This window comes from Felis catus, chromosome A1, assembly GCF_018350175.1.
Source record: "Felis catus isolate Fca126 chromosome A1, F.catus_Fca126_mat1.0, whole genome shotgun sequence".
NCBI classification, from domain to species: Eukaryota; Metazoa; Chordata; class Mammalia; order Carnivora; family Felidae; genus Felis; species Felis catus.
The window spans coordinates 44,589,686-44,604,214 of record NC_058368.1 but is presented as its reverse complement, the minus strand read 5'-3'; the positions used below and the strand labels follow the sequence as shown (position 1 = coordinate 44,604,214).

Genomic DNA, 14,529 nt, shown 5'->3' with positions numbered 1-14,529 from the left:
GACTATACAATATAAATCTGAAAGCAGCTTATAGAACACTGAAGACTTTGATTTTATAGTTATACAGCACAGGAGTTAAGAAGCTATTCATCTGGGAAACCAGAATAAACACTGTTAGGTCAATGTTCATTTAATATTTTTAAAAAAGTGAATTACCTCCATAATATTTTCAGAAGATTCTTTGCCTACCATGCCCAAAGTGGCAGTCCATTTGGAGCAAAGCATATTGGTTAAGCTGCTTAGAACTCAAGCCTTGCTATTTTGTGTATGCATTTTTATTTATTTGTTCCCCACTTTTTATGTGTCTGATCTATGCTTGCCTATAGAATTGAAAAGCTGTTCTGAAACCTAATTGAATTGTTTTATTTTACTTTCTTTATATCATTTTTTTTCCCAGTAATGCTACTCTCACAGTACACTAATGCTTAGATGTCCTAAAAATGTGTTATTTGCTTTGGTTTAGAAACTAAATTAGAGTAGTAAAAAGTACCCACAGTATCTGCCTCTCTCATTTTAAATGTGCTGGCTCTGGCTTTTATGTGACACAGATTCCAGAGCAAGCGTAGCAGTAGACAACAATTATTAATTTTTATTCTCCCCTTCCAGCTCAGAAGGTAGTTACCTAAATGCTACACTAAATTTGGAGAAAAGAATGTTACCTCTGTGATCCATATTCTTCCCCCTAATCTACTGAACTAGGTTTATTGCCCAATGAGCTAGTGAACAGGAAAGCAGCCATGGAGCACACATAGTGAAACAGTGAAAAGAAGGGTGAGAACTGGAGTCATCCAGCTCTTCTCCACACTCAGATCCTGACTCCAGAAGTCAAGCATCGGAAGATGTAATTAATTTTTTTTAGACATTGGAATTCATGAAGACTGTCATATGGAGGGAAGGTTACAACCAAATCTAAAGGACAGCTCATGACTGAGAGTTCTGTGAAGTGTTACTGGGTGATAAGAGGGGGAAAACAAGTGTTTAAGGCAGAAATTATTCTGGGAAATCATGGTTTAAATAAAGTTAAATAGGTTTACCAAATTCAGAACGTCTCAGATCCCTAAATATGATAATACACATTGTAAACCACTAAAACCAGGGATATACTCTGTGGTTAATGGGCTCTGCACCCAATTCCAAAGTGGAATCAGAAAATCCCCACACCCACCTGGAAATAGCATCAGATTCTGTAGGTAAGGGGGTTCAGTTCCGCTAGACAGCCATCAATTATAGATGCCAATCTCAAACTCAGGTTACCTGTACTTTTGACCAATTGGCTACAAACTGAAGATTCCAACAATGACCTCCAACTCAGGGTACCAATCGCAAATTCAGGTTCTTACCTGTACTTCTTACTGACTGGCTATAAGTGAGGTTCCCACTGACCCTCTTTGGATTTGATTAATTTGCTAGACTGGCTCACAGAACCCAGAGAAACATTTTACTTAACAGATTACCAATTTCTTAGGAAAGGATATAACCAGGAACAGCCAGAGGGACAAGAGGCACATAGCAAGGTATGTGGGGAGTACGCCAAGCTTCCATGCTCTCTGAGCAAATCACTCTCCTCAAATCTCCACCTGGAAGCTCTTGAAACTCAATCCTTTCAGGTTTTTCTGGAGTGTCTCTTACATAGGTGTGATTAATTAAATCATTGGATGCTGGTGATTGATTCAAATCCCTCTCCCTTTCTGGGAAATTGGGGCTGGGGGAAGTGTTACTGAAATTTCCAACTCTATTCACTGTTGGTTCTCCTGGCAACCAGCCCCCATCCTTAGGTACTTTCCAAAAGTCACCTCATTAACATAAATGCAGGTGTGATGATAAGGGCTTGTTATGAATAACAAGACATTCATTTCACTTTATGCCTCTGAAGTGATTTCAGGAATTGACAGCAAGAGACAAAACATTTTACCAAAAGATGCTCTCATTGCTCTTATGAATGACCAAATATATAGTTTTTATAAGTCATAATATTGAAGTCCACTACCTGGTCTTCAAAGAAAGATTCCTTATAGCAGAATGGTCATACTTGTCAAAGTATTACGGTGTATCAGTATACAACAGATATAGCAATACTATCTGGTGAGGTTTTTGGAGTGGTGGGGGATCTGGAGCCGACAGCCAAAAAAGAATTCTTGAGGCATATTGGTGCAAAAAGGTGATTTTGTTAAAGTGCAGGGACAGGACCTGTGGGCAGGAAGAGCTGCCCTGGGACCGACCGTAAGGAGAGATTGATTATATAGTATGGAGTTGGGGGAGGTAAAGTCAAGGAGAAGGTTCCAAAGGGATTTTCATATACTAGAAGACTCAGGATGCTGGAGGACTAGCTATTGTCAAACTAAGGTTGTTTTCCCCTCTAGCAAAGCACTAACATTAAGACAGTAGGGAGTTCCTGGAAAAACTCACTCTTCCGGCCTCAAGTATTTGTCAATGGGTTGCATGTTATAAGGAAATTTAGTTCTATCTGCCATTTCCTTCTACCTTTGTTTCCCACATCAGTAATTACACAAATATGTCTAACATTTGGAGAAGCCAGAGTAGGGTAGGGCTAGATTTAAAGAAACAATTCATTTGTTCTATAAAGCCTTTACAAACATTTTCATATTCTTATATTAGTTTGACTATTGTTTTCCTCCCTTCATCTATGGCTACTTGTAGATAGAGCCTGAAAAATAAGAGTCAAAAGATACTGGCTACGTGCATGTGTTGTGACATTCCTCAGGACTCTGTAACACAGACTGCCCATTTAGACTGTATGTTACCATATATGGGAGACAAAGGAGCAAAAATTGTACAAAAGGCAATCCCCCACTGCACTAGGGGCTCAGCCTTTTAGGTCTTAGCCCCCTGAGTTCATGCTGGCACAAATAAAGCTTTTTCCTAGAAAGAAAAGCCTTGGTGTCCCCACTCTCTGTGCGTGACTCACTGGTACAGTCTATTTAGTAATTAACAGTAGGTCAAGTTCATCAAAATATCTTATAACCAAAATGATGTCTCCCAGAGCAATATCACTCAGGTTTTCAGGCTGTACTCAATGAGTCAGGTTCTAGAAGCAAGAGTGGTATCAGCAATATATGGCTTCTCCCTTTCAGCATCCAGTATAATTGAGCTAAGAGACATTATCATCTCTTGCTCTGATCCTCTTTTGAGGTGTTAGTGTAACACTAGATTTACCTCATTACATAACCCATTTATGTTTTCATTCCTTTACCCACAGCTACTAGTTTTCCTTCTCTGCATTGATACTCAAACTTTTCCACCTTTGCAAGGGATGTCAGGTCTACCACTGTGCTTGTGTAGCAAGCACATGGCAACACTAGTCTAGCAAGTTTCTTCTCCTCAGTTCAGTTCTTTTTTTTTTTTTTTTTAGTTTTTGTTTGTTTGTTTGTTTGTTCATTTATTTATTTATTTATTTATTTATTGGAGAGAGAGAAAGAGCATGAGTGAGTGCAACATGGGGCTTGAACCCACAAACCATGAGATCATAACCTGAACTGAAATCAAGAGTCTGACGCTTAACCAAATGAGCCATCGAGGTGCCCCTTCTCAGTTCACTTCTATTCAGATAGGGAGAGGTTGCTCACCTATAAAACTAGTGGGCTATCTTCACTGTTAACCCCAATTTTGCCAGATACAGTGAAGGTACATCCTGCCCCACCAGGCCCTTAGAAGTTCTGACAAAAAGGTTAAAAATAGTTACAGTTTCTTGGCTAGGAATCATCCCTGCTTCCAGCCCTTGTAGTTGCAACCCTGGTCCTACAACCACTGCATCAAGTGGGAGGGGGGTGGGGGGCAGTGGGGAGAAGCTGTGGTGATGTAGGGAAGAAAAAACACCAGCATCCTTGCTCACTGCCTCTTCTTCAGATGCACCAGAAACACAGAGGAATCTATCCAGTGGGGACATTCCTTTAGCCCCAATCATGTTCATATTGAGTGTGAGGACACACTCATGAAGATGTGTGCCAACCCTTCGTGATTTTATCTCCCTGTTTTAGACAACCAATGTTTTAATTGCCCATTCCAAATCTGTTAAAACTATTACTGCGAGGAGAGTATGTCTCTGTCCATTGCTGGCCATTATGGGTTGTAAAATGTGTTCCCTGGCCTGCAGAAATGATGGTCCACTGTCCAAATTGGTATAGCATCTTCTGTTCTGGTTCTTTCATAATACTCAGCATTTACATCTACTTGAAGTAAGGAAAGCCCAGTGTAGAGCCAGTGTCTAATCCTATCAGGACTCATTTGTAGTCTCCAGCGCTACAGGTATCCATCTCACTCGCCAGCTATGATCAAGGCCTTTTTCTACCAGGGGTTCTGCCACAGAGCATCAGCAGTCTCTGTCTCTCTTGGTAGAACAGTTCTTATTGGCATTTTTTGCCTTGGAGGGTGCAAGGGAGGTATGTTTGGATTCAGCCCATCTCTGCATTGCTGCAGTATTCACTCATTTCATGGATCCAGGTGGCCACTGTAAGTAAGCACACAGGGATATCTGCTTGTTAATTCCAATCACCTTCTGAAGCTGAAAGAAGATTCTTCTGATGGCATCAACTTGTCCTACTTGAATGTCTTCCTCAAATTCCCAGTGATTTCCATAGGGCTGTGCTCCTCTTTAATAGGTCAGGCTTCCATTGCCCTCCTGCCTGACCATATGACTAGGCCATTGAGCCCTTTCTGGTAAAAACCCATACATAGGAGATTTTACAGCTCTTCAATTCTTCCATCACTGTTGGGATGCAGCATGCAATTCAGCCCATCAAGCTGATTTGTTTTTACCATCTTCACTCAGAATGGTAGCCTTCTATATTGGATCATGTCCATTCCATATTGGATCTTGTCTATCTTCACCTTGGAACTGCCACCTCTTTGTGGGTCAGTTGAGAGCTGTTTATAGGGCACTGTCCATGTTAACAGAATCCAGCAGCTTCTCATGTACTTCCAGAGTCAGGCCAAGGGAAAAAAGGCTTCCTGCTTGTATCTCTTCCTTGCATTCCCCAGGCAGCATGATCCTGTATAAATCATGCAAATTTTATTGTGGAGTTTTTGGGGCACTGATATCCTCCTAGGATATCATCCAAGACATTATAGCTACTTCAGATTTTAAGATCACTTTATATCTGCTTCATAGACGTAGCTTTAATTTATAATATCCAATAACAAGGTGGTAAATGCCCTCAAATGGAAATCCCCTAGTCCAAAACCCCAGTAGTATTGCTGGGAGGTGCTCTTAAGCCCTAGTCTATGTTTTGCCTAGGGCTATCACACAGAATTTGTCCTTCCCAGCACTCCAACTTGTACTCTATGCTGAGTGGGCTTAGGCAGTCTTACTGGTTCTCACTTAGTATTTCCAATTATCATTGCCTGAATGACAGATTTACAAGCCTTCTATTTTTTAGTACTAGGTAGGGGAAATGTTTCCCAGTGAGATACAATGTCTGTCTCTATAATACAATCAGGTAAAAGAGACTTCACATAAAACCCTTTCAACCACCTCACATAAAGCCTCAAACATACCAATTCTCCACACATTTTTTACCTTAATTCTATTAACTCATATTCTTATATCAACTCTTGTTTCCTAACTGTAGCCTCTATTAAGACTTTATCCACAGGCTTTGGTTTTATAATACTAGACAGGGGAAGTATTCCACAGCCAGACATAATATTCATTCCCTAAAAACATTCAGGTAAAGGAAACACAACTTCTTTACATAAAGCTTGCTTAAACATTCCAACTTTCATAATCCTATCAACCATTATATTTTTTATACTCTCTCAATCCACTTGTAGCCCAAGTCAGGGTGAACCACAGTTCTTGGAATATCTGTATTAAGGAATCCTGGCAACTTCTCTACTCCCAACGGATTTACCTACTCCTGTGCAACAGGCTTGGGTCCCCAGTAAGGAGCAGAGGGACCTGGCCCTTTTGTCAGTCTTTACCTTTATTAGCCTAATCACTGTCCTAAGTGATTTCTGGTCAAGTTTTTCATAGCAATCTCTACCTTACAACTTTTGAAATTTCTTCCAATTGGAGTAAATAGAAAAGATGTGTTTATGGTCCTTTTATGTTGGAGGTCCAACAGGAGATCCATTTGGCACCTCAAATCTTTGGTAGTAGTGTATTGTAACCTTTGTTTTAACCCATCAATGTCCATTTTATTCATCCCATTTCTTAATAACCATCTCCAGATTTCCACCCAAGAGTTCTATGACTCTTCCCCTCCTATTTCCTCTTTGTTTCACTCCCCTCACATTTGCTTTACTCACCTTATTTCTTAAAATAACCTTTTACAGATTTCCACCTAATTGGGAACAACCTCTTGACTCTTCCCTAGGTCTCTCTTCCCATTCTCTTGTTACTTGACCTAATTTACTTATTTGTATCTGTAAGACCCAGGAGGGGAAGTTGAGGCAGCAAATTCTGTTTGTCCTTTGGTTATATGGAATGCCCACATGAAACATGCCTCTTTAACCACAGCATTTACCATGACCAGGATAACTGGCATATTCACTGAGTGAATATCAAAAAGATAAAACCTTCAACAAGTTTTGGACTTTCGGGAAGGAAGTATTATTAATTTTGAAAACAGGTGTTTTTTGTTTTTGTTTTTGTTTTGAGAACTCAGTGCATTAGCCTATAAGATAACACTTCTTTCTCACTGAGTCTAAATGAAAATTAAAGCAACTTTTTTTTTCACATTAAATTATCTGAAAATATATCATTTGTTTTTCCCTATAAATAAAAGGCTCATTTTGAATTAGTTTGAAAAAATTACTTTGAATTAAGAATTTATAGATCATTTTAAGTAAATTTCTCCATATACGTTTCTATAGCAGTTAAAAATGTATTATTCTTCAGAGTACCTAGGTAGCTCAGTCTGTTGAGTGTCCCACTCTTGACTTTGGCTCAGGTCATGATCTCAAGATTTGTGACTTTGAGCCCTGCATCGGGCTTTGCACTGACAGTGCAGACCCTGCTTAGGATTCTCTCTCTCTCTCTCTCTCTCTCTCTCTCTCTCGCTCTTTCTCTCTGTCACTCACTCTCTGCTCCTCCCACACACTCTTTCAGAATAAACAAACTTAAATACATGTGTTATTCCTATTTACACAGTTTTTACTGATTTCTCTTTGATTTTCAAAATTCTTCCTTCATGTTCCTTACATTTTGTAAGAGGTGGGGAGAGGCAAAACTGTAATTTATATCAAAGCAAAATTCTTATAATATCTTTGAAGATTTTAGACTTTTAAAACATGGTTTATCTTTGAAAAATCAAGTATCACAGCTGTTATGAAGAAGCACTGACTGCCAGAGTTAAACGTGGTAAAAATGTTAAAAAATCCATCTCTTTTATGAAGTACTGTATCTTAGTCTTCTAGTTCAGGACGTGGATTGGCTGAAGTTACTTTAAACAGTAAATACTGAGAGATCAACACCAGATGGTTAATTAAGTTTTCTCTCATCTTCCAACATTTACATTACCCCTCTCACCACACACCTATTTAGGAAAACATTTCTGTACTTACCTATCTCCTGTTAGCTCCTCCAGTTGCTTTCTTGGCTTTACTTCATTCCTACTTTTAATTCCTTGCTTCTGTTATTCAGCCTCAGGCCAGATGTTTCTTCCTTAAAAAGTAGTGATACAGAATATTTTCTAGAAATCATTCCGTTCTTATTGTGTTCAGTGCCAAGCTTCCTCCTAACTTTCTATGTGGGGGTTCACCCTAGGTATCCATGCATAGCCAGGGATATTCCTTTTATTATTACTTTTACAGATAATAGCAGAAATGGACAAGAGTTGTTGCCTTCTCAGTATGTATCCACCATGAGCATGGTGGGAAGCCATACATGGCTAAGTTTGACTGTACTCCTACCTTTCGAGTTTGTTCTATAATCTCAGCCCCCCTGCCCTAGTGACTGATTTTAACCATGCCTATCTCAATTAGCACCAATCAAGGTTGGAGATCTGTGGTAGGCTGAATAATGGACTCCCAAAGACGATGTGCATTATTCCCCAAATCTGTGAATGTTATCTTATATGGTAAAAGAAATTTGGTACTTGTGGTTAAATTAAAGATTTGTGTATAGAGATTCTCCTGCATTATTCCCTTGGGCCCAGAGTGTAATCACACGGGTTTTTAGTAGTAGTACTGAGAAGGAGTCAGAAAGGAAGGAGGAAGTTATGTGATGATGGAAGCAGAGATCTGGAATGGGACACCTTGGAGATGGAGAAAGGGGCCACAAGTCATAGAATACAAACAACAAACACTAGAAGAAGCCACTAAAAACTGAATAAGGCAAAGAGACAGAGCTTTGCGAAGGTACCAGTTCAGCAGACACCTTGACTTTAGCCCAGAGAAACTGATTTCAGACTTCTGGAACTGTAAGAGACGAAATTTGTGTTATTTTTAAGTCACTACACTGTCGTAATTTGTTGCAGCAGCAATAGAAAACTAATATAGGATTAGAATCCAATCCATTGACTTTTCTTGTGTAGTTGGTAACAAAACAAATTTCATTTCTTCTGTATGCTATATAGAACAGATGTGAGGTATGAAACTATTTTAGCCATTAACCTGTATGATTGAGGACAGCTTCAATGTGAAACTGACAAATATAGGAGAATAAAATTTAAAAAAAATGTACAGAAAAGCAGGAGCATAGCCATGGTCAAAACATATTTGAAACCTGCAATGACTCAGGTACATAACTGTTGCAGTTATGTATGCTTATAAATTCCTTTCATTATTGACCAGACTTTTTCAATTACTTGCATTGAATGCAACTCAATCGATGTAACAGTTTGGCACAAAACCTGTTTTTCAATACAATATCTAATATGCTTTCATAGCTGGATGAAACCAGAAGGAAGCTGTCCTGGTTTGAACAAGTGTAACTGATCAGTAAGAACTGTGAAAGCAGGCATGGTATTATGGTACCTGTCTCGTTCACTATCATATCCTCCTCTCTAGTACTGTTAACAAATGTAAATAGGTGTTTAATAAATATTTTTCAAATGGGTTGATGACTAAATATAAAATGTACAAAGTATGACTGGAATACCGTTATCAGCTAATCTTGCCTTAAAAATATGTTTTGAGTTATGAGAGCCTGATTATAAAAATGCACAATGACCAGGCAGTACATGAAAATAGAACTCTGACCTACAACCTCTCTAGCAACCAATCAGGAAAGTAGATCACAACCTCTACAAGCAATCGGCCCCAAACAGTCAGAACTCAGTCAGTGACTACCAGCTTCCCTCTCTTCGCCCTAAAATTCCAACTCAGGACCAATCAAAGAAAGTCCAATACTCTCCTCAAACCAATCACATAAGATGCTGAGCTCCTACTTTGCCTGCCCCTAGCTTCCCCTGGCCAACAATTCCAACAAGAACATACGTGATGTTGTCTCTTTTTCCACTATAAAGCTTTCTAATTGCCCTGACTACCTCTAAGTCTCTGCTAAGAAAAGATGGCTGATTCCTTTGCCATAGCAAACTCTGAATTAATAGTTTCTGTTTTTTTGCATTTGGACTATCTTCATTTATTTCCACAGCTGTGTAAGTGAGGCTGACATTCTCTCTTCAGGTTATTTCTTGTCTTAGTCGTTTATGCATAAGACACAAGTTTCTGTGAAAAGGTACCTTTTCAATAAAATTTCACCATATAAATGGGTCAGACTTTTTTTTTTTGGGGGGGGGAATGTAAAGTAAATAGATGGGAATTAAATTATTTTGGTCCTGAAATAATCTCCCACTGATCTGTAATTTGCTTAAAGTTTGACCACTGGGGTTTCATTTAATTCATTTATTAATTTTTAAAAAATGTATGTAACAATTAAAACTCTTTATGACTGGCGCTAAGTACATGGTCACAGTGATGGACAAATTCTGCTCCAGATCTCAGGAAGATTATATTCCAGAAAGATGGTGAAGTTACTGCACATTTACATAATTATATTTTTAATTACAATCTTAGTAAGGGCCAAAGGTAGAAATTCAGGAAGATAAAAGGATATGGCAGGGTTCCAGGCTTGAGTGGGACTGAGAAGGGCTCTATAAAGTAGCGGTAGAGGATCAAATTGCCCCTCCCTCTAATTATCTTCTAAAACTTTAGAGATTAGCATGATTCCAGGAAGGGTTTAAACCCCTTGACTGTAACTGAATTCCTGTCATTCTGGCAGAATGGGGCGTAAAATTAGAAATCATTTTAGCTTATTAAAAAATAACGTTACATTTCTTAATACTAGAGATTTTGGACTCTGATTCATAACTACTACACTTACATACCCTATACCCTAAGGTATTAAAAATGATTGTCAGATTCATTTATTTTCCTTGTAGAAATATCTGTGTTTTTTATGGTAAACTAGTTATTTGAAAAAAAAGTGAATAAAGACTTCTTGAAAACCCTTTCACTTTAGCTTCCTGCAAAAAAATAGGGCAGACACCTTAGGAAAGTCTTTAGGAATACTCTTCATAATTTATCCCCAAACCTGTCTTCCTCTACTTTTCTAGGACTATCCATCACTCTCTTTGACACCCTCAGTATTTTCAACATGCCAAGCTTCTCATCCTTATACACTCAACCTGTTTTCATAGCGCCCTTTTTCTATTCGTGTGCTTTAGTCAACTTGAATTGCCTTGTTTGCTTATGCCCAGGCTAACTATGATCTCCTCTGTGAGGCCTTCCCCGCCAACCCACCTCAGATAAACACTATTAGTGTCCTACTTTACCCTTATAAGGTAGCATATTTTCTTATAGCTAATTAAGTTTTTTGAAGTATTAGGGCAAGTATTTGGAGATGAAAACCATATACTTCAGTTATCTTTGTTAACAGCATTCTCTATATCATTGTTTAAATTTCTATGTGACATTTTTTAACCTATATCTAATTTACTATGAAACTAATTTAACTTAAAACAATATAATACTTCACAAAACTAAAGTGTGTTCTCAAAGATATAGATTATTTCAACCATATTTACAATTTTAGAAAACCACTTATTCAGAGAAGTTAATGGAGCAGTTATGAGCAGTACTTTATAATGGTTAAGAGGCCATCTCTGAAGCTCTGAAATCAGACTGTCTCAACTTGACTTTTGGATATGCTACTTATTAGCTGTGTGCCCATGAGTAAATGATTTCAACTTTTTTTGGGGGGGGGTCTCCATTTCTTCATCTGTCAAATGGGGACATTTATAGTACCTGACATAGAGTGTTGCAGTGAGGTATAAACAGATGAAAAGAGGTTAGAACAATGTCCGGCACATGCTAATCTCAGTACATTTTACCTATTAATTCTATTAGTATTGATCAGTCAACTTATGTCCTGAACTTGGAGACCACACTACATAAATAAAATAAGAACTAAATAAATATTTATCAATGACATTATGAGGACACTGAGGCTGTAACTTATTATAAGCTATAACATAAATAACTTATTTTGAGGAGGAAAATGGAAGGTAAAAAATTGGTAAATTATGTTACTTATGTAATTTATGTTAATTATGTATCTTTTGTTACTTATATGTCGTTCCCGGCATTGTGTTGATTATTTTAAATATCACTATAACACAAGAGCAATCTTATGAAATGGTATTAATATTCGATCTTATATATAAGGAATGTCAAGTTGAAAACATTCAAATAATTTAAGGTTAGGTAAGAAGAAGTGGCAGAGCCTGGCTTAAAATCTTAATCAAACCCTGCATGTTTTAGTCCTATACAAGTCACATTACACTCCTGACAAAGCAAAAAACAATAATAATAAAACAAATAAAAAGACTAGATATACAGTAGAAGCTGTTTTGTAGAGGAAGGCCACATTTGTTCCATATGAGAGGAAGAAAACCTCCTCCAGTATGAAGAAACATAAATTGATATTGTGCTCCTTACAACATGCTGACACTGTGACAAGAGTCAGACTTTAAAATATGAAAAGTATTGTTTTTGCATGTAAAAAAATATATAGTCTTTTAAGGATCTGAACTCAAAGAATATTTAGAGACTGCTACTGAAAGTATAAGAAGGCAGAAAAGTGGGGTTAAAATGGTGAAGCAATTTAATCCAAGGGCACAATTTTGCAGTCTGAATTTACTTTCATCTGTATAAGGATAAATAGAAAGTATCTCAGATTTCAGCTTTAGGAGATTTAGGTTATTATGAAGAATTCAAAGAGGCTCTGATGGCATTCCCACGTGATGCCCTTTAAATAAAACATTTTATCCCCCCAGAAATCTTTTTTCCTTTTCTTTTAGAGGGAAGGAAATAAGGTCAGACACTTCCCGGCTCCGCCCCCTAAGCTCCTGCCTCAGTCAGAACATGGAGCGAAGGAGGGACAGGGCCCAGTCTCCCATAAGTCTGCCCTTCCTCCAACCATTCCTTCCCACAGCGTCAAGATTAGAAAAATTTAACTATATGGTTCTTCCCCTGGCGCTGAACAGAGACCCCCCACCACATCCAAAAAGGAAGTGGGGGAGGCAGATGTGGAAAAAGGAATTGCACTGAAGCCCCCTTCCAGTGAAGGGGTAAGGATGCAGGAAGAGGTGGAGGTAAGAGACAGGGCAAGGAGAATAGAAAATTCCTAAAACCTTTTCCTTTTAACCTGACATATTTATGTATTTACAGGGTTGGGGGAGGGGAGGAGATTTGGAGTGATAATAATACTTCAAAGGCAGGGAATGAAAGCCAAAGAGCAGCGGTTTTGGTCATAATTTCCTGATACTGGGAAAGGGGGAAACAGGAAGTGGGAAGTGGTGGGAGGGAATGTTTGAGGGTCCTGAGTCCACAGCTCACTTCCAAAGGTGAGGCAGCAGAAAAGAGGTGGCTGGGTCCAAAGGAGTAAAGGGCACTGGGAGGGGAGCCTGAGTGACTCAATCAGTTAAGCATCCAACTCTTGACTTTGGCTCAGGTCCTGATCTCGGGGTTGATGAGATCCAGCCCTCAAGGGGCTCTGTGCAGGCAACAAGGAACCTGCTTGGGATGCTCTCCCTCCTCTCTCTCTCTCTCTCTCTCTCTCTCTCTGTCTCTCTGCCCCTACTCCAATCACGCTCTCCCTCTCTCAAAATAAATAAAATAAACTTTTTTTTTTCTTTTTAAGGGCTCTTGGAGAGACATACAAGAAGCAGCCACTCACGTCCTGCCTGTCTATCTCTCCACATCTCTGAAGGCTGCGGGACTACACCAGATGTCTCCTAAAGCAAACTGAGTGGCCACTCGTCCTGAGTCACAGACTTCAGCACGCTCTTCTTGAAGCTGTCCTGGGCATCTCCCGTATCAAAACCTCATACTAGATGAAACAGACTTTCTCACAGTTAAAGATGATGTCCATCTCGCACATGCTGGGCAAGTATTCGTCCAGGAGCTCACCACCTCGGTGAGTCAGCTCCAGCATAAGGAGCTCATTGTCCCGGCGCTCAAAGGCGCAGCAGAGGTAGAGGCTGGCATATCTTTTATAGACGATTTTAAGGTCCGTTCTCTCCAGGAAGCCGCACACCATGAGCTTGCAAGCCAGAACGACCGTGTAAGTTCTCAAGCCACCTTATTTCGTTGTTTGTCTGACAAGGCCATGTACCACTGTAGCAGCCGCAACTCCTCCAGCCCGCCGAACAGTTTCAAGAATCCCATTAACTTGCAGCCGGCTGCTCTGCATGTCCCTCTTCAGCCACCGTAGGCGCTCAATCGTCTCCACCTCTTTTTTTTTCTTCCTGGCGTGAAGCCGTGTCTGTGCCAGAAACTTTGTTCGAAGCCTCCTACGTGTGCGGGGGAGTTTCCAAGACGTCGGGTTGAAAGCAGTGAAAGGTGAGAAGGGTATCTTCTTACTAATATGAGCACCTTAGGGGCCGACGGCCTTTTGACAAGGCTAACTGTTCCCTGCTGCCTTTATCTAGACTACACAAGTCAGACTTGCTTGGGGCTTTGACATTCAGGGATCAGTTCTTACTGAGGACTGCTGATATTTCAGTTTTTTCCATGAGCTGAACTTTGGTGCACTTGAGACATAATTGTTATTCTGTAGTGAAGTTGTTATATATATATATATATATATATATATATAGTTCAAAGCAACAATTTGTTATATATGTAGACATCTTATGAATAAGCAAATACATCTTTTATCCAGTTTTCCAAAACATTTTTAGAACTGACTTAAGATCATGGTAATTTAACTTGAATTATTTTTGAATGCAATATAAAGTCATTCTTTTCTCATGATTGCTTGATTCTAGATTTCAAATTTGTCTTTGTATATAATTGTAATCTCTCGTTTTTTCCCCCACAAATAATATATTAGGTGGATTCATAAAGCCTGTATAAAATGCAGTTAAACAATTTACATATCAAGTATTTATCTATCAAATATAACTTAATCATGACTTTAAATAGTGACAAATTAATAGTTCAGTGACAAAACGAAATCTTGTGTTATCTCTAGAAGAATGGCATCTATGCAGTAGAAAGTTTGGCTAGAATGACTGGAGTGAAATGCTAGCTCTGTGAAGGACTAGGTGTGGGACTTTGGAAAAG

General features: G+C 38.9%; 1 pseudogene; it reads right to left on the bottom strand.

The window, feature by feature from the left end:
- Positions 1 to 3,432: 3,432 nt before the first annotated feature.
- LOC111559839 lies at positions 3,433 to 13,629 on the bottom strand (annotated as a pseudogene).
- Between the last annotated feature and the right edge of the window lie 900 nt (positions 13,630 to 14,529).